Source organism: Amblyomma mixtum, chromosome 8, assembly GCF_055824585.1.
Source record: "Amblyomma mixtum isolate Tamu chromosome 8, ASM5582458v1, whole genome shotgun sequence".
Lineage (NCBI taxonomy): Eukaryota > Metazoa > Arthropoda > Arachnida > Ixodida > Ixodidae > Amblyomma > Amblyomma mixtum.
In genome coordinates, this window is record NC_143019.1 from 89,855,442 (window position 1) to 89,883,064 (window position 27,623).

Consider the following 27,623-nt stretch of genomic DNA (forward strand, 5'->3'; position numbering starts at 1 on the left):
GGTCTGACTTGAACATCACTTCCAAAACCGAGGCTTAACTAGCCAAGGGGCCAGTAGAAGCTGCTCTGTAAAGTTTCCAATAATGGGATGTGAGATGCGTGGTTGGTTGAGAAGAAATTCTCTTCACTCTGAACTACGCCGGAAGGCTATAGCAGCGCTGCATACTTGAATTACAATTGAATTATAATTATGCTGTCTCCCAGCGTGTAAGAGGCAGCGTTTTGAGAATTTCTTTTGTTAATGCGACGAGAAAATCGCTGCCTCTTAAAAAATGAGTACAACTTGCATTAGCAGCCCCCTACGACTGGAACATAAGCTGGCTGCCTTGACCACGCGCTGGTTTCTTCTGTGCAAGTATGAATGAAGGCATCGAAGGAAAATATCCTCAATGCTCAGTGTCCTCGTTAAAGAAGTGTCCGATGTAGTGGTGATTCGCCGTGTACGTAAGGTATGGTGGAGGTATGTGCCGAGCCACAGCTTCCGTCTCAACTACGACTGCGCAGGATTAACGATGCCAAGTAGCTCAATCGCATCCTTCTAAGGACAAGGAACAGTTGGAAGACCGCAGTAGACTTATAGACTACAATGTAAATGCTGTGTACCACATGCTCGTTCCTAGTGGTAAGTAATGACATAGCAAACAGGGCATCGTGTCCAAGATCTACTCCGTTAACATAATTACAGTGCCACGGGAGGAGATGAGGGCAAGCTCTTAGTGCATTTTAACCAGTGCAGTAACTCACCTTTACTTTTTAAATATGACATAATTCACTTTTTGACCTGCACCGTGTGCCCCTTATGTCATGGCCGCCCCTCCAGAGCGAGGAAAAAATATTTTTTTGCATGACTTCCTCGTCCGAGAACTTCTCTGGGTGCCTGCACCCGTTGAGGGGAGAGTGGTTTTTGTCGAGGACTGAGCAGACAAGGGAAGGGAAAACAGGGATTCGTTATGACATACATGACGGAAGCTTTCCATCATGTTTTCGAGGATATGATCTGCGTCCACATGAAAGTGGTCGCACTAGCGAGGGGAAGGGGGGGGGGGGCAGGAATGATAGAAGCCTTGGTATTATTTTGTCGTCCAGGCTGTTTAAAGCTGGGAAAATGGGAGTAGAAAGTTATATATGCGTGGGGAACTTCCTGCGGCTTAATCGGCTTTGGCATCAGCTTCGAGCCAAAGTATTTATTTCCTCTTTTATTCCATAAGTTCCGCACGCATACTTTCTATCCACCACGAGCAATTTCCTGTCTTCGTCGCCGCCCCTCCCACTCTGTCTGAACAGAACCTGCTCTAACACCCATCCTCTGGGCGCTGTCGGAGGCCGTGTGAAGTGTGAATTCCAGTAACGTTTTCAGTACGCTAGCACTTATAGTGGCCATTGCCCACATTTTGCCGTTGTCTGTCCTTCTGTTTGTCTGAAGCCAATTTTGTGGTAGGCTTCTCACCTGCCCACCGATTGGTGGGCAACCTGCACAGGTTTATATATATATAGTAGTAGTACTAGTAGTAGAAGACCTTTATTCGGCCATTATTTACAGGCCGAGGATGTCGACCGCCTGGCCGACCAAAAGTCGCTGTTCTTCCTCCCCTTCAGAATGAAGCCAGTCGAGCCAGGGGGTGATGGATAGAGAAGGTATATATATACATATATATAGGTTGCGAAATCATAAAGTACTTGACTGCTTATAAGAGTATATAGCGAAGTATACGCTTCATTAAAGGAAACATATTTATTCGACTCGACGTTTCGATCGGAAGACCGATCTTCTTCAGGGGTGATTTTACTTTAAAAAATCACTCCTGAAGAAGATCGGTCTTCCGACCGAAACGTCGAGTCGAATATGTTTCCTTTAATGAAGCGTATACTTCGCTATATATATATATATATATATATATATATATATATATATATATATATATATATATATACACACACACACACCTGGACAGGTTGCCCACCACTTGGTGGGCAAGTGGGCAGCTCAGCTAATCGTAAGAGACTACTATGGAAGAGCAACGCGGATCGCAACCCAGCCAAAGAAATCTAAGTCCCCCCGATGGCAGCACCTCCCATAGAAGGGCAATGGCGCATCGTCTGACCGCTGCACCACTGTGCCAGGAGTGGTAGGAAGACTCCCAAGGATCTGTGAATGTAGAGAATGATCAATTCCGCATATATGAACATTTAGCACATTATCGCTATTTGGACAACTGCCATCCGTGAACACTAGACGTGAACACCGGAACCGAAGTGAAAACCGAACTGCTATAGCACCTAATTCGCATTTGGTCTAAGTACGCAAATTGCCCCATTCGCCATTCGGCGAAGGCGCCAGACGCAGCGGCATTGCCTCCGTCCCTTGCACTCCCGAAGGCGAGGTTCAGGGTCCGGAGTGGCACAAGAGCACGCGCTTCCTGGAGAGCCCTCGGGGTGTGTGGCAAAACGCTGACAGAGACTGGACCCAGCTGGGGCGCCTGGCGGTCGCGCTGCTTTCCGCACTGGTGCTGTTCTCGCTCGTGACTGGAGTGGCGGTCGCCCTTGGTTGGAGCTACGGCCAGCCCGTTCGGCGGCGGCGGCAAACTCTGCACCCGTCTTCCGCCGACAGTAACACCACCAGGTGAGGAAGTCTAGCGTGATGATGCGGGGAGGGGTGCGCTTACAACACACTATCGAGCCTTGATTGATCTGGAGAAACAGCCATATTGAAGCTGTACGCCTTAAGTGAAAGCTCATTTAGGCGTGTACCTTGAAAACCATGGAGGTCTGCTCACACCTTGTTATGTGCGGCATTGAGTTTTGAACAATGCTGAAGGTTGTGTTTTAGCAGTATTACTGTGTACAGCACGCCAGGAGCACAGCGTGCACCTTCTCGGATGTCGTTTGTGCGTATGCAGGATGCGGCATGAACCCGGGAAAGTTTTCAAATTCTGCTTTAACAACATTAGCCAAGGTTAACATGACAGCAATGAGTTTCGACTGGCGCAGAATTAAGTAAGGCGTTTGCGGATACAACCTACGCTTTTTAACATATCAAAAAGACGTTTCCGGCCAGCGTAAGGTACACGCAAAAAAATAGTCGCGGTAACACCACTCATGCATGAAGACGCCCAAAGTGAATTTTGCGTCCCAAGAGTCCCGCGGCGGAAAAGCGGGTTTGTTTACTCACGACAGGCAAGATCTCCACTTTTGACCAGGCACAGTAGTAGCTCTCAAGAAGTGAACTCACTTAATGGCGTTACTACCAACCAGAATGAGAAATATTATCTAGCCAGTTAAATTCACGCAAAATATTCATGAACAAGAGGTGGATATGTTACGAAGGCAAAAAGAGTAGCGCGCCTATTGAGGACTATGGCAGTGCTCATGGTTGAAGATGCTGGGTCTTAGCCTTGGAGCCATCACATGCCGCAAATGGAGTAAAAAAACAAAACAAAGAAAGGCATGAAGGCTAAACGGGTTTCAGGACCGATTAGCTGCCTTGTGTGTAAAAAGGAAAGCAGGATTGAAAGCGAACAGCGAGTGACAAAGTTTAGGGCATCCTGTGCATGGAACGTGCGCATTTGTCCGTAGAGGGTATGAAAGGAAAAGTCGTCATCAGGTTATGCAAAGGCGACCTCTGAAGTTGATGCTTTTTAATCTCAGAAGATCCGCTTTGCAACCCTTCTTTGCCGATGAAAATAGGTGCTACAAGCTTTGAATCTTGGCTACTGTGAGGGCACACGAGTCCAATAGGAGCAGCGTGCTTCGGTTGACACACTCTAGGGGTTAAGGGACAGTGATGAAGAATTTGTGGTATTGTTTCCTCACCGACACTGTGGTCACGAGCTGGTGAGCCAGCTATTCCTCAGGCTAGAATTAGCTTCTGTAAAGACCATTCTATGCGAGGTGGAACACAAGACCGTTACTACGCAGTGGCACAGGCTGAGATGAAAAGCTGCCTCACTGGAGGAAATGGTGGCCTCGTTTTTTAAACTGCAATAGTAGTAACGACGGCGATTCCTGACGTAATGTACATCTACTGAGAGCTGTGCGTTTTTCGCATAGTGAGGGGCCTGCGCATCTGGAGTGATGACTACGGCTTTCGGGTACTTGGAGCAGATCACGTGTTTCCACCGTTCCGTGGTGACCGTAGTTCCTTGAACACGAAATGTAGTAACGCTCGTGTACTTAAATTTAGGTTCAAGTTAAAAAAAAATGTTGTCCATAGTTACTCCAGAGCCCTGTAAAATCGCATGGTTGATGGTCATTGACGGCACAGTAGCTTTGGCAGGTAAAAAAAGATTGGTGGTAGCTTAGATCAGCTAGGCGAAGATGTACGTAGCGAAAACAGTTTCTTCTAGTGACATTTCGGTAGCGAAACGCCGTCGTTGTCACTCAGCAACAGACGTTCCTCTCGTTCTTTGGACATCTCGGTTGCCCTCTTAGGTTTCGTCGCCTCGTTTTCACGCGGGGCGGAAGCTGTGCGCGGTCCGCCAGCTGCGCCATCTGCTGTGCCAGCGCCGTACATTGCGAGAGGGGTTTTCAGTGGGTGCCGCAGGATGGCGTTCTACTATACGCCAAGCACGGATGAAATTCCTCGGAAACGGAGGAAATATGGTACTCGCTTGATTGCGACGTCTGTAATTACCATGCTCAAAACTACTCACGTAGGCTTTAATTCATATCTCGAAGATATGTTTTTAAGAACTGTGCATTCACTAGGCGTGAGTTTATTCAACTTCAAACGTCCTAGTGTCAAGGCAGCGTTCAGCCGAATTGGGCTGTGTTTTATCCTTATTGTAATCTTGCTTATGTGTCAAAATCGGCAATAAATAAAAAAAGTGTCAAGGCAGAATGGCAGCGTCCCCGTTTCGCATGCCGGCGACCAGTGTTGGACTTCCACCAAGTCCACGATTTTCTTTTGTTAATTGACAGTCCGAGCAGCGCCATGGTTGCCATTGTTGCCTTTAGGCACCGCGAAATGTGCTTCTGCTAGCCTAGGGTAGCTTTCGCTACAAAAAACAAAAAAACTCTTCTTTCTACACGGATGAGTCAAAGCACCAGCTATTTCGACACTTGCGAACGTAGGCTTAACTGCATAGTATGTAGGGTTTTACGCCCTCAAATGTGAGAGCTGCGTGTGAATCTAGTCCATCCGGGATTCTTTAACACAGAGCGACATCGCACAGTGCACGGTCATTATTCGCATTCTGCTTCACTGGAGATGCGGTCGCCACAGCCGCCGGCTTTCCAACCCGCGTGCTTGGTACAGAAGCCGAATGCCATGACTACTAAGCCACAGCGGCGGCTCCCAAGAGTAGAACTGTGCTGCCGCTGCCTTGAACAACCATGATCCGCGCTTGCCGCCGGCCTTCATAAGAGCCAACCGAACAAGCAATGTGGCTCCACGAAGGAAAGGATTTCTGCAAAGACAGACACACTCGTGCACGGTCATTGACCCTTTATTAACGCGACAGCGTTAAAGAGTCCATCTCACAGAAAATCGGTCGTCTTTGGCCATGAGCGCAAAATCCACGAAGAAATCACAAGAGCAGCGACCTAGGTGGCGCACTAGGTCACGTGACATTGTGGCGTCATCACATCCTGCCCACCGGATTGTGAGCAAACTGCCCGCCGTAGCAGGCGGCAGTTAAATTATTGATTGATGTCGAGAGGTTGCTCGGGAAGAGCAACCTGGATCGACTTTCTGCTCTCTTACGCCTAACCAATGTAATTCGGCTATTGATAAATCAGGAACTTGAAGAATAATATTGCTTATTAATAATGTAATGAATATTACTAGCAATCAATAAAAAACTACCATGGGCAGAACCACCCCGAACGTACAGAAACGAAAGCTCATTAACCCCAGCATCTATGTTTGTGGGAGAGCCTGCGAATAGTACATTTTTCAAAATCGAATTCGAGTAGCTCTACCGAATCGGATAGAGAAATGCAGCTAGAAACCATGTAAAATATGAATGGAATATTTTTACGAATATTCATAATTTGTGCTAACATATGTAAAAATCGGATAATCGTGCAAAATAGCAAAACACTAGAGGCGGAGCTGTGGTACGGTTCTATAACTTTTGGTTATGACTATAGCTGTCTGAAAACGCAACTGTAATATCCACATGGTGAACGCCACGCCAATGCAATATATTGGCTCTATTAACACCATCTTATAAGTGCAGAACAGTTGCACTTTGCTACTGATAACGCCAGCGAATGAACCAGTGCCACTTCTCAGCAAATGTGTAGGGCGAGGGCGACATATGAGCACTGACCTGTGAAAGGGGGCCATCAAGGCAGCGTTTGCTTAACCTTCCAGAGCTCTGCCGGTTTGTCCACTCTTGAAGCATGTGCATGAGCATTATCGATGCCGCGTGTGCCATGTGCTGGCACTGTATCCTCCATGTCACGCAGACTGAACGCTATAGCATGCTCTACGGCGTCTGTGTAGATCACATTTTACTGCGTTTTTGCGTTGTTTGTAGAGGGTTTTTCAGATTTATTTATTTATTTATTTCATTATCCTCAGGGCCAGAGGGCATTACAGAGGGGTTACACACGAAAGTGAAACAAAAAATACAGCTCTAACTACACATAATAATTAGACATAAATGAAGCTCACAGGAAAACGAACAAACAGGTTACGTCAAAACATTTAACAAATTAACAGGTCATATCGAAGAATAAAAACAACAACAGAAAACAACAGCATACAAGTAAAAAGAGGCGACAAGAGAAATCACGTTCAAAATGCAGTAACATGCACGCATATAGAACAAGTGGAACAACCGTAAAAAAAAGAAGATAAAAATGTTGACAGTGTTAAGGAGTCCCGAGTTTATGACAGCAGCAGGCTGGTGAAAGCAGATTTAAAAGTAGAATTATCCGAAATTTCGACGATAGATCCGGGAAGGTGATACCAGCTCACTGACGTACTTCATCATCATCATCATCATCATTTATTAGACCCTTAAAGGCCCCTGGGATGGGGTATTACATAAGAGGGGGGAGTAGTACATTCATCATGACTCACATTGGTGGAGAAAAAAAGAATTTAAAAAAGAACAAACAAGAAAACAAAGACACAACAAAAGCGTAAAGAGAAATAAAGTCACGAAAGGGAAATGAAACCATTTATACAGCAAGATAACACATCAGACGTTCTTTAAACCTTTCTGGATCGCTTTCAATGACAACCGATTCTGGAAGCCGATTCCAGTCTTGAATAGCGGCTGGCAAAAAAGATTTGTTAAAGGCATTAGTTGATCCGTGTAAACGTTGGATGCTCATGGAGTTGAATAAACGGGATGACGTGCGCACAGGAGGGACTAGAAGGGACTCGCGTAGGTGAGGAAAATTGTGATATAATTTGTGTAATAAACATAAGCGAGAAACTTTGCGTCTAAGGGCTAGTGGGCTGATAGCGATGGATGACTTGATAGCGGTAATGCTGTGGTGAAAATTGTAATCTGAAGTAATGAAGCGTGCCGCACGATTCTGAATGGATTCAATGGTGTTAATTAAGTAAGCCTGGTGAGGAGACCAAATTGCTGATGCGTACTCAAGTTTAGTGCGGGATGTATGAATTGTGATAATGGTAGGTTTGGCATGAAGGAATACCAACCTTATGACGATGGTCAATGCGATGTGAAATGTAACAGGGTGGTAATATAATTTTGTTCTTAAGAATGGGATTGTCATAATAAATCTTATGGAACAGGCAAAGACGGTATATTTTCCTACGTTGTGACAGCAGGGGTAGTGACAAGCTTGTTTTCACAGTCGTGACGCTGGAGTCGCAATGATAATTTGAAAAAGGAAACGAGCCGCCTGGTTCTGGACGGATTCCAGTTGATAGATGAGCGTCTCTTGACTGGAGTCCCAAACAGATGCAGCATATTCGATGGATGTGAGTAGGAGGTTTGTGCCGATACCGTGGCTCCAACTGGTACATGCGACGGTAAATAGGAATGATTGGAGGTGTTTGAGAAACACCTGCGTCGTGACACCCACTTAGCTTGATTGGTGATGGTTCCACCGTTCCAACGTCTGCAATCGCAGGACGAGTCTGAGTCCTGTTATTCCAACGGGCCAAACATCGGCGAAGCCTCGGGCCCACCGTCACGTCGTCAATCGTCGTGGACGCACATCCAGGCCAACAGCCATGACGTACCTGGAATTGACTTCAACCGATGCCACGATGCTGGGAAAACAGGACTGACTCTGGCGCTTGGGCTGCCGGCTGTGCTTCGGCGGAGACGGCCGAACGCAGAACTTAGTTCTCTTAATCTTCGCACCAGGGCTATATTTTGCCCTCGCACAATTAATCGCTAGTAGAAGTGGTTCAGTGCCAAGTTGTTAATCTTGGTTTTGATTTAGTAATTCGCAAAGCGATATAGAGACGATTCAGAGAAGTTTTTCAAAAATACAATTAGACGCACTGCGTGGCAGTCGGGCGTTCATCTACGGACAGAGAGGCATACCGTTGGTATATTGATCAACCGCCACTCCTGACTTTTTTTATGCAGCTTTATGATGCGCAGAACTTTACTTCTTTCGACAAACGTGGCTTTTATGTTTTGTTTTCAAAACATTAGTGACAGTTTTAATTCTGCTTGTCTTTTCTTGAACAAAACGCGGGCGGCATACTTTTTGTATTCGTGAAAGCTTTATCTCGGCTTCAACGGTTTATATGATCATTATCCGAAGCTATTTTGCACTTCGTTTCTGGATGAGAATATTATGAGGTGGGGAACACAGGATTCATAAGCGCCTACTGAAAGGCGAAGAGCGATGCATTATCTTTAGCGAAACCAACTATCTTCCGCCACTTATGAAAGTTCCGGCTGCCGTCAGCTAGTTATGCTTCACGTTGTTGAAGACGGAGGGGCCCAAGAGTTGGGTGGGTAGTTCAGGTGCACAGGTCCCGGATCGGAAGGACGATGGCGAATGCATTGAGGAGGAAACTGTACAAAAGGTTTATTCTACATATATACAGTCGAAACGGGAGTGCTCTGATCACAATAAAACATCCCGTTAAATACGGTTCGTATTCCCCAGATCCTTGACTGGGGAATTTAGTCCGAAGAAAACTGTCCTATCGGATGTGCAGTTGATGACGCTGGTGGTAACACCCACGGCAGAGGCGGTGGTGTTGGGCGGTGCCGGGATCTCTCGCTCTCTCACAGCTCGGGGGATGGGAAGGGGTAGATCAACAAACACTGATGTGTCGCCTTGATCACTGCGGCAAGTCCTCTGCTCGCTCCCTCCCAGCAGGTGAACGACCGTCCTCGTGCTCCCCCGCCGGATGTCCGAAGCACGAGACCTCTTTCGAGTACACAGCCTTCTTTCGATGAGCAGCAACAGCTTCATATTGTGAGCACCGCTCCGTCGTTCGGCGACCCCGGGTAGACTCGGCCACTGGACGTCGCCGCCGTCGCTGCTGCTTCCGCCGGTGCTTAGCCTTCGCCGCATCTTTCCAGAAAAGGGTTGTAGCGCCGAAACAGACAACACTCAGAAAGCTAGACGGGACAGGCGCAATTCTGTGTGTTGTCTGTTTCGGCGCTACTACCCTTTTCTGGAAACATGCACCAACTAGCCCCCAACAAGTATTACTCAGTTGCCGCATCTTTGCTTGACGACGACCCACGTCTGGTAGTAATCTCTCCTAGGCCCGTGTTTTCCGACCTTGACACCGCATCTTGCTTCACGAAGACACGTCTGGAAGTAATTCTTTCCAGGCCCGTGTACTACGATCTTAACAACGTCGGGTAAATACGCACTGTGTTCTGCTCTCTGCTTTTGTTGATCACTTCGATGTAATGGCATTCAGAATGTGTCCTGTTTTCAATGGGGCGCGCACCTACCTAGAGAAATAGCTGTTTGATAATCTGATGTGTATGTAGTTCTGTTTCAAGAGCAGGTTTTGTGATACTGAGCTTTAAACCCATTAAGGCGCTTTGTAGAGAATTGTGTTCACTGCCAACTCACAGCTTTTCTCAGTGTGGGATGCACCTTGCAGTGATTCCATTTTAACAGGTGAATTTTGAATCCTTCTCGTCACGACGACTGTGTTTTTTTCGCCATATGGCGAACGCAGTAAATAATATTTCGCGACGCAGTCAATGCGGTAGCACGTTGTGCGCCATTTTTGTGCAGATAGATTTTTCCACGAGTAATGACATGAATTTTTTCCCATATTTCACGTGTAATCTGCATCTTTGGAACAGAAATTGATTCCTCTATCCTTCGGGTGCTAACGTGAGAATTCCTGGCTTTTCGATGTAGCGATTTTCATGAATTATGAAAAGTTTCGCGTCCTTGTAACCTACTACCCGCCTAGATTCCGCGCTGGAAAGCTTACAAATCACATTGATTGAGGCCTTAGTACAAAATTTAAGGGAAAAATTGTTTTTAAAGGAAACGTAAAGTAGCGTCTGAGAGGGTCTGTCTCGGGTTCGGTGACTAGGCGACATCATCACCGAGTCCGGACAATGTGGGGGTGGCCGTTTGACGCCCGGCGTAGCCGGTAAGCAAACGTAGTGACTGAGACCGAGGCGTGTTAAGAGTTAACAACAACAAAACACTTATAGCTTCGATTGAACATTGCGGCAGCTTTCACAGACACGTAATTTACATTCTACGAAACAATTGCGGAAAGCACATAGCAGTAAACACACTGAATTAAGTTATACATTGAATATTTCTAAACAGGTCAGAACACAAGTAAGAGGCCAATTAGATATAGTCGATCAAAAGTCAGAAGGTGAACAAACATACAGTCAACCGGGAAGCGCGGCTGCAGTCCATCCACAAACACGCATTCAGTGCGGCCCCCGAAGGCGACGTCCGTCCAGGGCAGCTTGCGGTTTCGAGGATGCGGTGCGGTGGCTCGGAGACACGGTGGAAGAAACAGACTAGGTGTCTGAACGCGGCTGCCGCGCCGGCGACTTTTTTGATCGTAGTTTACGCCTCTCTCGGCAGATGGCGTGGATCGTTGGGGGGTCAACCGTAGCACCAGACGCGACGCGCGGACCTCCACAAACATTCACACGCTCGTAAGAATGACAAGTTAATTGCCCGATATAAGTCTGTACACTAGACTAAACGTCCGGCAAGCCTTTGGAAGCAAGCTTAGGTATATACTCATGATTATTTCAGCTTATAAATGCTATTCATACCTAAGCGCGCTTTGATACTCGTAAACGTCCAATATATCGGCCACAGTGGAATCGCCCGCGTGTTTACTAGTCCTCAGCTTGTACAAACGCAAAGCAATTTGGCTTGTGCGGAATGCAGAATTCTTGGAAAGAAATTTCCAAATACGCGCTATTAAGATGTCAAGAAATCCTAGTCACGCATGTCAAATACGCTAGCTCCTGATAACGGAAGGTGATCGTTGGTTCCCGCTTGGTTTTGTGTCGGGAATTATTGCTCACGTAGGTGCTCGCTTCGCAATTCCATATCTGCGCGAAAATAGTGGCCGCACGCAAACTACGGGCTGCCGCGTGTTCCCGAAATGCACTGTCTCCACCTCTGTTTTGCCGGCACAACCGTACAGGCACGCAAAGTAAAGTTTGAAGGCCGTGCTCTCGAAATGTCTCATAAAACAACCGGCTACACAACAAGACGGATTTTATTTTTCACATTCATGCAGACGTCGCCAACACAATATCACATCGGAGGCCGAATTTCGATGAAAGCGAAATTCGAGAGGCCCGTGTGCTGAGCGATGTCAGTGCACGTTAAAGAACCCCAGGTGATCCAAATTTCCGGAGCCTTCACTACGGCGTCCCCAATAGCCTGAGTTGCTTTGGGACGTTAAACCCCAATAAACCAAACCAAACCTAAATTCAGGACTGCAGTGCTTTTCAAGGTGTTTGGCATGCTAGACAAGCTTTGAAAGCTTCGCAAGATGTTGCATTTTCGCTTTCGAGTCAATTTTTGTCTGTTTGCAGGCCTGCGTCATTCGCATAGCAATGTAATAGTGCAACAAATTTGCCATCATATCTTCTTTATGCTCCTCACATGGGAACGAGAATGTATGCTTTGCTAGCATAGCTTCAATTGTTACCTCATACGCATTCATGTGTGTGGCATTTTGCTGAAATTCTTTTTCAGCGATCTGCAGCCAAGAAAAAAAATTCTGAGATTTGGGTGCAGGAGCCCACCTCTTGTCTTACATTGCACAAGTGTGCTTTCAGGTTGAGCATGGACCTCAGTTTCTTCAACAAGGCTTTGTCGGCATGCGGGGCAGGTTGAGCCCTTCAACATTTTTCTGCACGTAAACCCAGCCAGGTAATACACAATGCAGTCAGCAGCCTCTGGCTCTGCACATACCTCACCAAACGCTTCATCACACTCAACCTGAGCGGCAACCAATCCATCCAGTTTGCATTTTAGCTGCTGAAGACGAGTCTCTTGTTTTCCGTTCATTTGGAATGCAAGCTTTAGATCAGCCAACGTAAGCATATGTGTTTCGCGAGCTTGCTCTACCTCGCAGTTCCCAAGCTTGGGTGGTTTGATCAGGATTACACTGAAAGCATGTTATATAGCTGAAGAAATGTGGGTAAGGAGCGATGGTCATTCTGACCGCCTGCTTGGCGGATTGTCCGAGAAAAACGCTCTAATACATCCTGGTTAAATTTTCCAGTCAGTACTTACTTGAAGCCCCACTGTTTGAGCAAATATCTTGTCAGCTCTAAAGCTGACAAAACTGTGACACGCATAAGCCTGCTACAGTATGCTCTGTCAGAAAATGATCGCGAGATATCCTTCCGGCCACCACTTCCCCCTCCCACTTGTTGAGCCAGTACAAGAAGGAGGCGAGAACTTTGAGATCTTTGCGGCTTTCACTGATGCCTTATTTGGGATGATTGCGATTGAGTGCGTCAAACAGATCGTTAAATTTCATGGTGAATTCTACCGTGCCTTTAACATTCTCCACTCCCACTGTTTTCCTTTGCGAGTAAAACTCCAGCCCGCTGGCCACACTTCGATTGAAGAGCTGGGTAGCGAGTTTTACGGGCATCTTCTCCGTGTTCGGCGGACTAATATGGGCATATTCGAGCTTGTGGCAAACACGCAAACGTCCAGGCTGCTTTTGGTCTTGAACAAAAAGCTTATCATAGTGTGCCCATTGGACACGGCCACCAGGAAAGTTTAGAACCTTTTGGGAATGCAGACGGTTGCGCACACACTTCATAAAGGCCCATCTCCATGGACACTTGGGAGGCGCACCAGCGAAGCGCTTACGCGCCCAGCGCCGCACCGCGACAAGCGTCGAAAAACACATGCAACTCGATGGCCTGTCGCGGCTACCGCGTTTAGCTCGGCTCGGCGAAGCAAACGGCGCGAAGGGCCGTACAGGATGCCGAGAGAACTGCGTTCTCTGATTGGTTACACCGACCGCAAACCAGCGAGTCACTTCCGGTGCCGGCGTGAGCGAGGCGCGAATATCTGACATGGACAGATATTTGCCAAGCGCCAGCGCCGGCTCGCGTCGGTGCGTCGCGCATGCGCAGTCCGGCTCCGGCGTACGCTGGTACGCGTAGGCGCTTCACTGGTGCGCCTCGGATGTGTCCATGGAGATGGGCCTTAAGATGCGGAGCATCCGAAAAGACAAATATGCTACGCTTGTCATCAACAGGGATGAATGAAACAGCTTTTACCCTTCACACAATACACATGAGTGTATGACGGAAAATATAATTGGCAAAAAATGACACGTGGCAGAAAAACAAGCACAGCGATCACTACCTCTCCTTGAAATACATTCGCCGGCACACATCCCGCCCACACGCCCGCTGACCCCCTAATCTGCTAGCGCCATCTCACGACGCTCCCAGAAAACACGAGCCGACGGTCAACTTCGCCTGCTGGAAAGGCGCTCTCGTTCAGACACCTAGTATATGCTTCCACCGTGCTCGGAGACCCGGGAGTTCACGGCGGCAGCGTTTCCACCGACGAGCGGACTGAAGTTCGTTTCCATACGGCCCCCTTTTAAAGCCCTCGGGCGCTAGCGAGCGAGCACTCGCGGCGCCACAGCGTCGGCGTAGAAAAAAACAAAACACCAAAAAGCGCGACGAGAGCACGCAGGCACCTACGCTTTGACTCTGCATGGCCGCCATCTTGGAGGAGGAAAAAATTAACGCACAACTAAAAAGAAGCCCCAGGCTTCGACTCTCGATTCGGTGACCTTGGAAACGCAAAAAAGTAAAACACAACCAAAAAGCCAGTCACGTAGGCCGCAACTTCTTTCCTGCTAATGGTCAGCTCAAGACTTCGGCAGTATCGGGGCGGACTTTGAGCCGCCTCCGCTTTCGCAATGCGAGTGGTTGTCTCAATAACTGAAAAAAGCGTGCATGCATTCTTGCTCTTCCCGAGGCACATACAAAGAAACGCGGACGCATCAGTTTTATACAAACAAAAGTAATTTACAGGCTGCCGCCACTTCCGTGACAGGGTCAAAACAGCGCTTCCATTTTTTTCGTCAGGCAGTCGTCGGTGCAGTTTAAACCGGAAATATGACTGACTTTGAAACGTGACTGGATGCAGAGTCGCGCTTAAGGCAAACGGTTTCGTCCGCGTCGGTCACGGTATGACTCATGGCCAGGGCCACTGACCTTGCATCAGTCGAACTTTGTTTCGCAGCCTGCGAGGAGTTCACTGAACTAGAATCTTTTTTGTTCTCTGAACAGCAAAGGCATATGGCTCGCGTTTTCTACAGCGCCAACGTGCAGCAAAGACATGTAAAGGCCTGAATCTCTGGGAGTGGAAGTGGAGAGAACACAAAATAGTGAAGCACATTTTCCAAACATTTGCTCGTATCCTGTAATAGTTAAGCACATTTTCCACACATTTGCTCGTATCCTGTAAAGCGATGCGTTCAGTGCCCCCGGCGCCCCACAGCGCCCAGCAAAGGCAGAATGTGAATTCAAACGTTTGCCAGGAAATTGTCGAAAATGATTCTTGTGAGATGTGCAAGAGGTCGCAGCCGGTTAAGCGCTGCTCTATGGCGACTAATGCCTAAGAGTTATACATCTCCCGTCGAAATCATCGCTTCATTGGGCTCACCCGCAAGCTTTTTTCGCCATTGTCCGAATGTCAGTCAGCACACGAAGGGGTAGAAAACTACTGCAGCAACCATCATAATTCCTTTAGCCGGCACCTGAATCTTCTCGGAGGAAAAAGTATTCACGGCATAAATTTTGATGAGAAGACTGGCCTGAAGTGATACGTATAAAATTACTAAGATGTTTCGTATTTTCTGCACAGGTCTGTTCCCTCCGCAATTGTGGACATCACGCCTCTAATGTACTGTACGTACCCAAGCACTCGGGCGTCGTTTACGCTTTACTGGCTTATTATAAAACACTGATAAATATTTACTTATGATGAAATATGCTTAACAGAATTATTCTTCAGTATGCTACTATAGTGTACTACAGATAAAAACAGTCGTCTTGTGAGGACAGACAGAAAGCAACACCGCAGTCCTACACCAAACACATCTTGATGCGCAACCTTCATATCTGCGCCGTTCAGTGTTTGGAGTGCTCACATTTTCGAGCGATTGATTGTATCCGCCGTAGCGCATTGTGTTCGTCATCAGCAGCTTAGCGTTGTGACGTTTCTTTGAGACCATTTGTAGTCTTTCATTGCATTGTTGGAGGTATTTCGTAGGTGCTTTCTTGCACGCGACTAGCCTATTAATAATACTAGTACGTAGTGACAGCAAATATAATGCAGGCATTGTTCTTTGAATGCCTCAACTAATCCAAACAGTGTTTGCAAAGAGATCACCCGCAAAAGCCATTTGCTTGTTCTTGAGCTTAATGGGTAGAGGAACACAAAAACCTAGATTTTCAGTCCCCCACCCCCTTCCCCCAAGAATTAGTATTTTACAAGGACCTGCGAGTATTCACCTTCCAACTATACCAGCTTCATTTATGCCCGCGACGGTCAAGCCATGTTGACAATACCACTATTTTGTGAACGGAAAAGAACAACATCTCTGTTTTCAGGATTCCTCTGGTTATGCTTGCTTCTATTCCACTTTTCAGAATTTTCCCCGTATTCATTGAACAATCATGCAAGGTATTCGTCCTCATAAGGCCACTTTCTAAATCTGCATCAGTTTCATCACCGGAAAAAGTCCCCGATCGATACTGCAATTTTCTGCTCTCAGATGCATGCATGCTTGTTAAAGGAGTGGGCTGAGTCGGGCTGGTTGGTTCATGTTGAATGGTACGGCAAAACAGCGCTGACGGACGGGACGGAAGAAGATGAGACATCAGCGCATGTGTTTGTCTCATCATCTTCCGTCCCGTCCGTCAGCGCTGTTTTGCCGTACCATTCAATGCTTGTTAACATCTGCAGTTGAGGAAGCATGTCCGACGTACTTGGAGAAAAATTTTGAGCAGTGAAAAATTGTAAGGTGCTGTCATAAAAATATTGAAGTTAATGCTCCATTCTTCCTATATGTAGCAGTCTTTCTTTTAAACATTTTCCATTGCTCACACGAAGCAGTTAAGACTGCCGTAGACAACCAATGAGGAACGCTTTTGACGATAGCGAAAACGTTGATAGCAAAAGCCTCTCGACGGGAGATCTGCGGATGTACTGACTGTTCTAGTGAAATATTTCACTATATAAAAAATTCCGTTCATAAACTCTTTCCCGTTAAAAAATGCTTTTGTCCAGAATTGTTGGGTTTGAAATTTCTTGCAGTGTTTGCTAATAAAAACGGCAGAACGGGGCAGGGAAACGCCACTTTTGATATTTTGTTACTAAGGTGCTACATCTACAGTTCTGGACCCGAAGTTTGAAGAAGTTCACTCAGCACATGTTTTTATTTATCTATGGCAATGAAAATTGCAGCGTGTTTTGCACATTCATTTATTTACACATTTAAGATCTTAAATTGCATCATTCGGGATCAGGTGGCTCAGTGGTTACGGCACTCGGCTGTTGACCCGAAACACGCGGGTTTGATCCCGGCCGCGGCGGCTGAATTTCGATGAAGGCGAAATTCTAGAGGCCCGTTTGCTGTGCGATGTCAGTGCACGTTAAAGAACCCCAAGTGGTCGAAATTTCCGTAGCCCTTCACTACGGCGTCCCTCATAACCTGAGTTGCTTTGGGACGTTAAACCCCAACAAACAAACAAACAAATAAACAAACAAACAAACAAACACACAAACACACAAACACACAAACAAACAAACAAACACACAAACAAACACACAAACACACACACAAACAAACAAACAAACACACAAACACACACACAAACACACACACACAAACACACAAACAAACACAAACAAACAAACACACAAACAAACAAACAAACAAACACACAAACAAACAAACAAACAAACAAACAAACAAACAAACACACAAACAAACAAACACACAAACAAACACAAACAAACAAACACACAAACAAACAAACACACAAACACACAAACATTCTGGATCAACACAAAGAACTCATGAAAACAAAAGCTACTTTCCTTGTTATTCAGAAACACATTACTATGAAGCTTGGTAGAAAGGGTAGAAATGTTTACGGCGCGCAATTAAAAAGTTGATGTTCGCCTAGTATATGGAAATATAATTATCTTTACGTTGCGTCCACCTTTGTAGACCTGTAGATGATTTTATGCCAAAGAAACACTGTGCATCAGCACCAAACAAGACGAATTTGTAACAAATATCCCCCAAATGCGCTAGTTCCTTTCATAACAGTGCCCCAGGAGAGGTGCTTGCACTTTCTCAAAATTTCGATCCATTCGGCGTCATTTGTTTCACGTGTAAACCGGTTTTTGTGTATTTTGAAAGCAACACACTTCTTTGGCTGCGGTATACATTCACACTAACGGCGACCATGTCCTGAGAGCGTATCATCAGACATCTGCCTTTTTGTCCAACACAATCAACTTGAAAGAGGCGTCTTGAATACCACATTTTCGATACATTCACCCGATGCCTCTTCCTTTGCGGAATGCAGAATTTAGGATAAAAGATTGCCGACGATTACGTTACTTCCTAATGCGAAATTTGAGCGCAGCTCACCAGCTGTTTGAGCTTTTCGATAGATTGAGGCAAATAATTCGAGGAAGACGTGTACGTACAATTACAGACAACTTGTTATTTTTCCAACATATTCCCTGTTCAAGAAACACTCCACTAACTGTTCTTGATTATCATGAAGGAAGCTTTGTGGACGTAGAAATGCTCGGCTTGCTGCACCGATGCCTGGTTTTCAAAGACGAGGTGTGCGCAAGTATTTCGCGAGGTTGTCACAGCCGTGGGAGCCGTTTCGAGCGAGAGGAACGGGATGTTCTCCCGCATAAGAGGGTAAGAAATTCCCGCTTGTCTATATATCTACATTAAAGTCGCCGCCCATCCTGCCACCCTGGCAGGTGGCAGCGTTTCTGGCACAACGTTGTCAATACCAAAGCATGCAGCGCACATCTGTCACTACCGTCACGTAGCTTAAAGCATGATTAAGATGTCCAGTGTTCCAAGAGGACAGTTATGCGCCTTCCCTCTGGTTGAGGTGTCCACTGAGATATGTGAGACAGATATTGCGCATTTCCTTTCCTCAAAAACCAATCTACAAATTCTACCCTCTGCTTTCAAAGCCCCCGCTCTATTGGTTTCGCAGCTGTGGGAGACAAATACTGCGCATTATTTCCTTTCCTCAAAAAAAAAATACCGAAGACACTGGAAATTCTTAAGTGTGCTTGGCGAAAGCCTCGCAGTCAAACCACTGCCGCTTTCCCGAACCGCTTGGCGCGGAATCACTGGGCCGCTTCGGAGCCATGCGTCTCACTCACTCACTCGACTGCAACGAGACGTCTGGCGAAGGAGCGGCGGTCCAGCTGCCACCGCCGACGCTCTCGTTTTACCGCTACTGTGTGACGTCACGGTTGCTATGCACAGCTGCGCCCCCGCCGGCGCGCCGGTTGCTAAGGGGGGGGGAGGATGTTGCGCTTTTACTTTCTGCTTTCCAAGCTCCCGCTGCATTGCTTTCGTAGCTTAAAGGGTGTCCACTGCTGGTTACACGGACAGCGGCGACGGCGACGCCGCGAAACGCAGAAACGGGCGCCTAAGAGCTGCGCTCTAAAAAGCAGATATCTGGTGATTGCAGATCTTGCAGATGAAATTCGTAATTATGATCAAAATCAAGCTCTCAGACGACACACTTAGAGCATGCGGCATGCTTGTAGCGGTTCTTAACCCACAGCTTGACGAGCGACTCCGCCAGGAGAAGTGGAGACAAGGCAAGGTAAGGAGCGTAGAAGGAGATAGGAAGCACGTCGTGGCGCTTAGCGAGCCGCCATGAACACTTCTCGTCCTAACCATTGGACACGACGCTGGTTGTCTGTGTCAGGAATCAGAGGACCGATAATGGTCGTAACGATTTTGGATGTTGATGCTGATGATAAGGGTGATGGCTATGATCGGCGAGGTCTTGTCTAATCAGCACGAAAAGAATTTAACCTCGAGCTCCTTTCACATTCTCAGAAATGAAGGAGTACAGGGAATGCCTTTCCGTGGAGTATCGTTTTTCGCATATTTATGCGAAAGAATTCATACCTTCACCAACACCGGCCATGAGTCTTGTCTACATCTTTCTTGTGCCGTTGCCTAGCAATAGCGACGCCATGCTAAGTTAAAAAGAAACCAAATATCCACGAGTGGGAGTCGAACTTACGGCGGCGTGAATAGGTCAGCGCCGAAGGCCACTGCGCGAGAGGACTGGGCTATCGCCGTAGTTTTTTCTCCATTTCATGGAAAAGAATCTCGCTGAGGTACCATACATTTTGCCTACACACATACTATTTGGCAGAGCAGACACACATTCTCATGTCTTCGTACACTGTACTTCACTTGCACATCAAAATCGCGGGAGACATATGCGTCAAGAATTGGCAACCATTCAGGCGGCCAGTCCTGTGGAGTATCAGCCCCGCGCTTCATTGTGCACTATTCAGTGAACAGAGACGACTTAGACGAATGAGTTTGAGAAGAGATGAGGCTTGGGCATGTTGGTATGACATACTTAAGGGAAATAAATAGCGCACAAGAGAAGACGGGACAAGCGATTTTTTAAGATACTGTAATCTTGTACCATCACCCCGACCGACTGACCAGGGAGATTGTTGAAGCGTCGAACATCGTGCGTTTTGGACCGGATTGTGTCAGTGAACCTTCCGTTAATTTGTCGAAAAAAGAGCTTGCATATCTGGCACGATAAGCAGATGTGCCGTCGAGGGGGTGTGTGTCTTGTTGATCTTATCTTCGATCCTTCTCTTTGTTGGCTTTCTGGACATATGTATATATGCTCCCGGTTTTTGCAATAAACCGTCTGTTGAAAGTTAGCGCTTGTCTGTGTCTCCTCGCTTGTCCCGTCTTCTCTTGTGCGCTATTTATTTCCCTTATGTAAAAATGAGTTTGTTCTGCGTGCCGATCCAACATGCGACTCTTCCACAGGCTTAATAGTCCAAACATATTGTACGGAAGCCGTGAGTCTTTGACGAAGAGCCGTGTAGTGTACGGCGATATCTCAATGTCTTCTTGGGTTATCGGCTGAAATATGTACCAGAGAAACACTTCATGACAGCCCCACGCAGAACAATGATGTACCGTCTCTGCTTGGCCGCACAAGCGATAGTTCACCGTCCATAGCACAAAATTCCCCTGGGCGCGAAGCCAGGTCTTGACAGGTAGAGTCGATGTGTGGTGTGGGGAGTCTTGGCAATCAAGCAGAAGTGGGCTCCGCTGATGCTACACTCCACAGCTTTTTTTGCCAATGAAGCTGAAGCTAGGCCTCGTGGATGCCATAATCCGCGACAACGTTTTCTTGAAATGAAGCAGAAGCTAGGCTCCGTGGCGTATTGCTGCATTAACGTCCACCCCTACTTGAGTGGTCCTTTAGTACTTGAATGGTCCAGCTTCAAAACCATGTAGCGTAGCGGTTTAAATCGTGTAGATAACCGCTGGCTCTGGAATCATGTCCAATCACCCGACTCCAAGCAATGCGTAAGTGCTTCCGCCAAGGACGTGAAAATAACGAGGAACGTACCGGCTGGAACGATACCCTTTGGCGACCATGGTAAATATTTACGCCATCAACGGCATTAGCAGTGCGGCAGGCGTTGTTATGGGTGCTTTCGCACATGTCGACTACTGCCGGTATTACCCGTGGCCTTGAAATAGCGTCATTGGAGTGTGCCCTCCAGGCTAATGAGTGAAGTAGTCTTTTCCCAGAATCCTTGTACAAAACGTGGGCATATCTTTGTGACGACCGCCGACGTTAGTGAAGTATTTGGCCTGCAGCTTAATCCAAACCAAAAGATTTTTTTTTTGACCCTGCGCGAATACATTCCTCACCAAAATTTCAGCCTTTGATCGGGCGTCGGGCTTGGTCTCAGTCTAGCATTGGTTCGAGCTTCAGCTCCGGCATTGGTTCAGCGTCAATTTCAGAGTTCGTTTCCACGTCAACTTTTCCAGGATCTTGCGTATAATCAACACTATAGCTAGACAGGCGAATTAGTGGTACGTTGTCAGGCACGAGCGAGAAAGACGTCAACAGGCCGAGCATTGACTGACAACTGAAGTTTATTCACAAGAAATATGTACAATATATGGCAAACGCGGCAAACAAGAAACCAAAAAATCAAACGTACATGTTGGTGCGTCATATCTCGGCACACGACGTATTGCAGATATCGCTTGCACTTTTCGTCACAACGACTTGAATATTAGGAGAGCGGAAATCTGGGCGATTTGGCGAAGTTTATGCGTTTTGAAAAGCGTGAAAAAAAAGCAGGCGAAACAAGGGGCATACAGAAGTGCTATGAGATCATTTTCATTGAGGAAACACATAATTTTAAAAGTAGGATGGAAGGCGCGCTGGCGCACGAAAGCAAAAAAAAAAAAATAACAGGCAGGTTGTCATCGCTAAATGCGGAATATCGTCCAGTAGCGCTAGTTACGACGGGAAATTAAGCTTCTTATGCGCTAAAGGAATTTTAACTAAAGGCTATTACCATAAAGGCTATTACCATACCGGAAGGAATTCCCTATGAAAGCCCACAACCTAAATTCCTTCACCCCAAACGGCCTTTGACTTACAGGTTTTTGTCCTGGAGCTATTTACCTTGAAGGACCCAGGTGTACCCTTCACCTAGGCCTTTACCCAGATGAAGGTCTGTCAGCTGTACCCACCTGGCACGTTTCGCACACCAAGGTAGACAGATGGGGTGCTCTCCACAAAGCAGGCGTCAGGAACTACTTATGTACGTATGCCCGAGATCGGAAAATGCGCCTTGTAGTGGTACTGCGCAAAAACAAAATGGATGGGAATATCAGCGCAATCACAAGGGGCGCCCCAATGAGGCTACAGCTGCTGCAGTGGTTCAGTTGTTATGGCGCTGTGCTGCTGACCCGAAAGACGTCCCTCATTGCCCAAGTCACTTTGGGACATTAAACCCTATAAACCAAACCAACGATGCTGCAAGGACCCCATTAATATAGTTCAGTTTTGCAGGGTGCAATGAGACCGTTGTTGTTGTTGTTGTTGTGACTGAGAGAAGGATGAAAAAGAAATTGCACGGGCCTGCTACTGGCTCTAGACAAGCCACCACCGCTGCCACGTGCAGATAGAGGAGAGGTAAGAAGGTTTTGTGACGTACTTCTAATGCGATCTGGCGATGTGATGCGCCTATGCGCGCCCCTCCCTTTACGCTTTTAACCGGACGTGTTTTCTGGGAAAGAAATTAGTTGATAGTCAGGGCTTGTGTGTGTTCTTTGCAAAGTCTTGGTCTTTATTCTGACTGTTCAAAATATATCATTTGAATATGTTGGCTCAATTACGTGCCCTACCTTTAGATGCGGGACCGACCTTAACGGCACTTTTATTAACCTGAAGGTAAACACGTAGTTGCGTTCAGTATGGTACAAAATGGACAATGTTTAGGGTCGAGACAAGCCTGTTGTCTGATGATGACTGGCAATATGATATTGATACTCTAATAAAACAACTCGAATCCGTGTTGCCAGGCGCTGTGCGAAAACACTGAAAAAAGGACGCAAGGCCTTGATTTCGATGAATCCGTGGCTGGGAAAACAGCGTGGCATATCAGTCTATCCATTTCCCGGATGCCGAGTACAGACTAAAGTTTGCTTGAAATACACGCGTTAAGCCACCGGAAAGCAATGCATCTGGTATATGGACAGGAAGTGGGCACAGCTGCAGTGGGTTTAGAAGTCATGTAGAGGCAACGACTGTACAAATGTCCTAGCATCAGTGCGGACAGGGTGTTTTGAGGAAAACTGGGCTCACTTACTTTCCGCGGTGCTTTGCAGCATCAAGTGGACTCTGTTAGCGGCTATTGAAGATAGAGCTCCCTGATCCACGAGGCTGCTCGTCGGAGCGACGGCATTGCGACGCTCGTAAGTTCGCCAGCGTCCACATGTTGCAGCCTGTGTTGCCAGTAAAGCGGCGAATGCATTGCTCTAAACGAACTGACAAAAGTGAACTAGTTCTTCACTGCTTCGTCATTTTGTGCTGGCTTAAGGGATGTAGCGCTGGCCATGAAGACACGGGAGCGAGGAAGCAGCGCTTTTCAACAGGTTTCAGAAGTACGGCGCTGTAGCGGCTTAACCCTTGGATGCCTGGCTAGTAATCATTAATACAGAGTGTGAAAAATATGAAGAATTTTTGTTGACGTTCACTGACCTACATATTTGCCCAAGCGCACTACTCCAGCAGAGCAAGCTGAATGTGCGGAATGTATGTCACAGGTGCAGGAGGCCTCCACAAAGAATAAATTATACAAAATTAAATATTAGTGGAAAAGCAGTCCAAAGTTTATGTGGTTGTAAAGCTGAATGAGCAGGAGATTGAAGAGTTTTCAGTTTTCGCCTTGATAATGCGCGTGCTTGTTCTTAGCCATCCAAAATTATGTCCTTATATAATCAGAAGTCATCAAACTCAGCTAAGTTTCATTATGTTCAATCATCTTTTTAATAGTAATTCTTGGCCCTTCATGAAAAATCTCCAGTCACCGGAGCATGTTCAAGTGAGAAAAACCAGCGAAAAAAAGGGCGCATGACCAGGAGAAGACACACACAGACTGTCGTCGGTCCGGCGACACTCTGTGTGGGTTGTCTTGTCCCTTTTTTTCGCTGCTTTTTCTCACTTGACATGTACCAACTCGCCCAGCAGTTCACGCTACTAGAGCATCACTGATTAAATCCTGAAGTTCATACATTTTATCCAACGTTTCCGATGCTGGAGCATTAGAAGGCGAACATTACAGTTTGTTTGCTGTGTTAATTGCTTTTGAGCCGCTGCACTCCGTGGCGCTTTGCTGCGCATTTTTCCGCATCGCTCTCCGTGAGGCATGACACCCCGATGACGATTCCAAGCAGCAGAGGAGATATTGGAATAGCAAGCATTGATCTGAGGCTTCCGCGTGACTTTGAAGCTTCAATCAGTGGGCCGCCGTAGGCTACACTCGTCGTACGAGTCGTTTTGAAAAGGGCCTCTTGATTTGAGCGACAGGATGACTTTGAGAAGAAGAAGGCCAGTGTGTAGAGTGGGCTTGCCATGTCGTACTTCCTGCGAGAGCAGAGTGGAGGCCGAGTGGCGAAGACGAGGTTAAAATGTCGGTCGGACCGCAATAATGGACTTGTTTGAGAAGATCTATGCTGCCGATGTTTTAAGGTACGGAGGCAGTATTTCCATACCGGAGCGCTACAGGAAAGTCATCTATTTGGTTAGGTCTAGAAACCTCTGGAGCAGTCGGAAACACAAAAACGCTTGAAAATAAATTGGGAGAGCGTAGCGTGCTAGGGGAAGAAAAGTGATAGGGATGACGAAAAGATTCAAAAGTGCGAGGAAATTTCGTGTCATGTAAAAGATAAACAAGAACGCAGACGCGGACCATGCAAGAATGAACAGAACAGACGTTTTGGTGATAGTATGAATTCCTTGTTCGCATTAAAATGGACAGTGGCTAGTTGCGCAGTGATCATCAGAGATATGGCGCTGTGCGCATAGTAGATGCCTGACATAGTTGCTTCTGTGCAATTGACAGCGTAGGGTTCCATAACTCGTGCAAAAGGCGCGCTTTACATTTACGACTATGTGTCGCTTGATCAGACCCAAGAAATTGGTGGTTTCGTCCGGATTATGTGAGTCACATGCATCTGCGGTGACCGAGAAAGGAGAAAGGACAATTGAACTATGTCCACCAATAGCTCTCGGCCAATGGGTACCCCATTGATTCTGTGCGCCGAGATAAAAAAAGTTAAATTTTTCGCCCAATGAAGACCAGCTCTGAAGTTCTCAGAACCGCACGTCAGTGATTATGTGCGCATTGTGACACGCCCATTCCGGCATATTTGTACAATGCGACATTCGTGTTGTGCACATATACAAACTATGAACATCTTTCTTTACCTGAAGGACTGTACGCAACAGTGAAAACCAATCTTGGGGTGATCTATTGGAGATTCCCTGCGAATAATTTCATTGAGCTTACATACGTGAATGGAAAAAATTCGATCGATGACTGAGAGTGCATGAACATGACGTCATTAGTAGAAAGAATAATCAAACATTGTAGTTGGCCGTGGTCATGACCAAAGTGAGCGTTTCGCGTGGAATGATGACACTGTCGCGGCTAAAGAAAAGAATCTGACGGCGCGCCTTCATAACGAGTTATAGTTATTGTAAATGAGGCGTCCATTTTTGTTGGACAGATGCAAATGAGCCAGCCATCTACCTACGCGCACTACGCCACATTTTTGCTTTTAAATATGCGACCGTACAAGTCTATTTTATCCTGAAGAAGGACCCTGTATGGGCTTCCAAACGCCAGTTATATTTTGTCCGAGTACGCCAGGAACTGCATTCCTTTGCTTCAGGCGTAAAAGCTACGAAGCCGCATAGTGGTAATTTTGTTTACTTATTTATTCCACAGTGCCGATGGCCTTTGCAGATCAGGAAGGAGGGGGTACATGGCTGAAGAGTTGCATGAGTAGCAGTTAAAAGCTAGACAGGTGAAAAATTTAGTGACAGGCAGCCATTTTCGTGCACCAACGGAAAAGATGATTGCAGTATCCCAATTCAACTGAACCTCGATTTAGTGGCAAATTATATCAGGGTTAGGTAACGAAGACTTACTAATACAATGATATCTCTAAACAAGTACATGAAACAGGCAAGAATCATCCTTTAAGAATGGTTCCTCAGTGTATTAAAGTGGTTTTCAAGACAAGATAAACAGAGCAGAGGGCAGCAGAGGCCCAGGTGTGCAGAGGATATCAGGATACTCGCTGGTTTAAGGGTACCTACCTGCTTCCTAGTGACGGAAGTGTTGTTATTGGTGGTGATCATAAGTAGGATTTCCTCCCAGTTGTCCGGCTGTCCTATAAACTAAACTGTTGTGAAAGAGTTCCAGCCTCTTCTTTTTCAAACCGCAGAAGTGGACTGTTGATGGTTAGTGCGAAGTCTACTCAAGACAGCGCTGATATTTAATGCGCTTGAAGAAAATCGTTGGTAGTAGGCGATAACTCTGGAATATGCAGGATGTGTTTTTTTCTTTTGGACATGCCATTTGGTTCGGCCAGTCTCTGTAGCGCTCCCATCTTTCGAACGAAAAGAAAAGCAGCCACCAACGAACTGCATGTTTACGTAGTCATCGTCATCATCATCAGCCTGCCTACGCCCACTGCAGGGCGTAGGCAGGCTGATAACCCTTCCCTTCGCCAGCTACGGCCACCCTGTTCCCATACCCCACTGCGGTGGTTCAGTGGTTACGGTGCTCGGCTGCTGACCCGAAAGACGCGGGTTCGATCCCGGCCGTGGCGGCCGAGTTTCGATGAAGGCGAAATTGTAGAGGCCAGTGTGCTGTGCGATGGCAGTGCACGTTAAAGAACCCCAGGTGTCGAAACTTGCGGAGCCCTTTCGCTACGGCGTCCCTGACAGCCTGAGTTCCTTCGGGACGTTAAAACTCAGTAAGCTAAGACAACCCTAGTCCCACAACTTTCTTAATCTCATTCTGGTCCTGATTCTTGAAATGTATTACATCATTGATTTCTAGATAGAATTAGCGCACAAACTAAAAAACAAATGCTGTTGTTGAGGGCGACTTTCTCTCAGTGTATGCCGTGGTAATGGGTCAGAACGTACTAAAATTCGAAGTATTTAGTTGATGAAAAACAAGGTAACACACTTAAAAGTGTACTTCAGAAGAATATCAGGTAGTTCTGGGGAATTGTAATAATTGTCAGCCGTCTAGTTGTAGTCCTTGTCAAGAAAGGACCTCATAGATCCATCACCGCCTTGTTGCCCCTCGCTTTCTCGCCGGCCATGTCGACTGTCCAGTTGCCAGTGTAGACTATTAAATTGCAGATGTAGCCTCTTCAAGATCCACAGAATAGAAACAATTTCAGGCCAAATCTTACACGTTTGAGTTGAAGATATTGGTTCCATGCGTATTTTATCTTGAAAAGCAAGAGGCTCTCATCAACGGACACATCCTGTCCTCTCACATAGGCAGCAAGAAAGGCCTCGTTCAGCCTTGTGATAACGGGCCAGA

The 27,623-nt window shown here is 46.7% G+C and overlaps 2 protein-coding genes across 2 annotated transcripts in view; both read left to right on the top strand.

Annotated features, from left to right (window-relative positions):
* The window catches only part of LOC149333448 (cytochrome P450 2U1-like), a 447,818-nt gene that overhangs the window by 204,143 nt on the left and 216,052 nt on the right, over nt 1-27,623 (top strand). The window lies entirely within an intron of this gene.
* The window catches only part of LOC149333454 (cytochrome P450 2C23-like), a 31,877-nt gene continuing 27,643 nt past the window's right edge, over nt 23,390-27,623 (top strand). The window contains exon 1 of the mRNA XM_089556053.1: nt 23,390-23,466. The gene's annotated coding sequence lies outside the window, so the exon portion shown is untranslated. The remainder of the gene's footprint in view (nt 23,467-27,623) is intronic.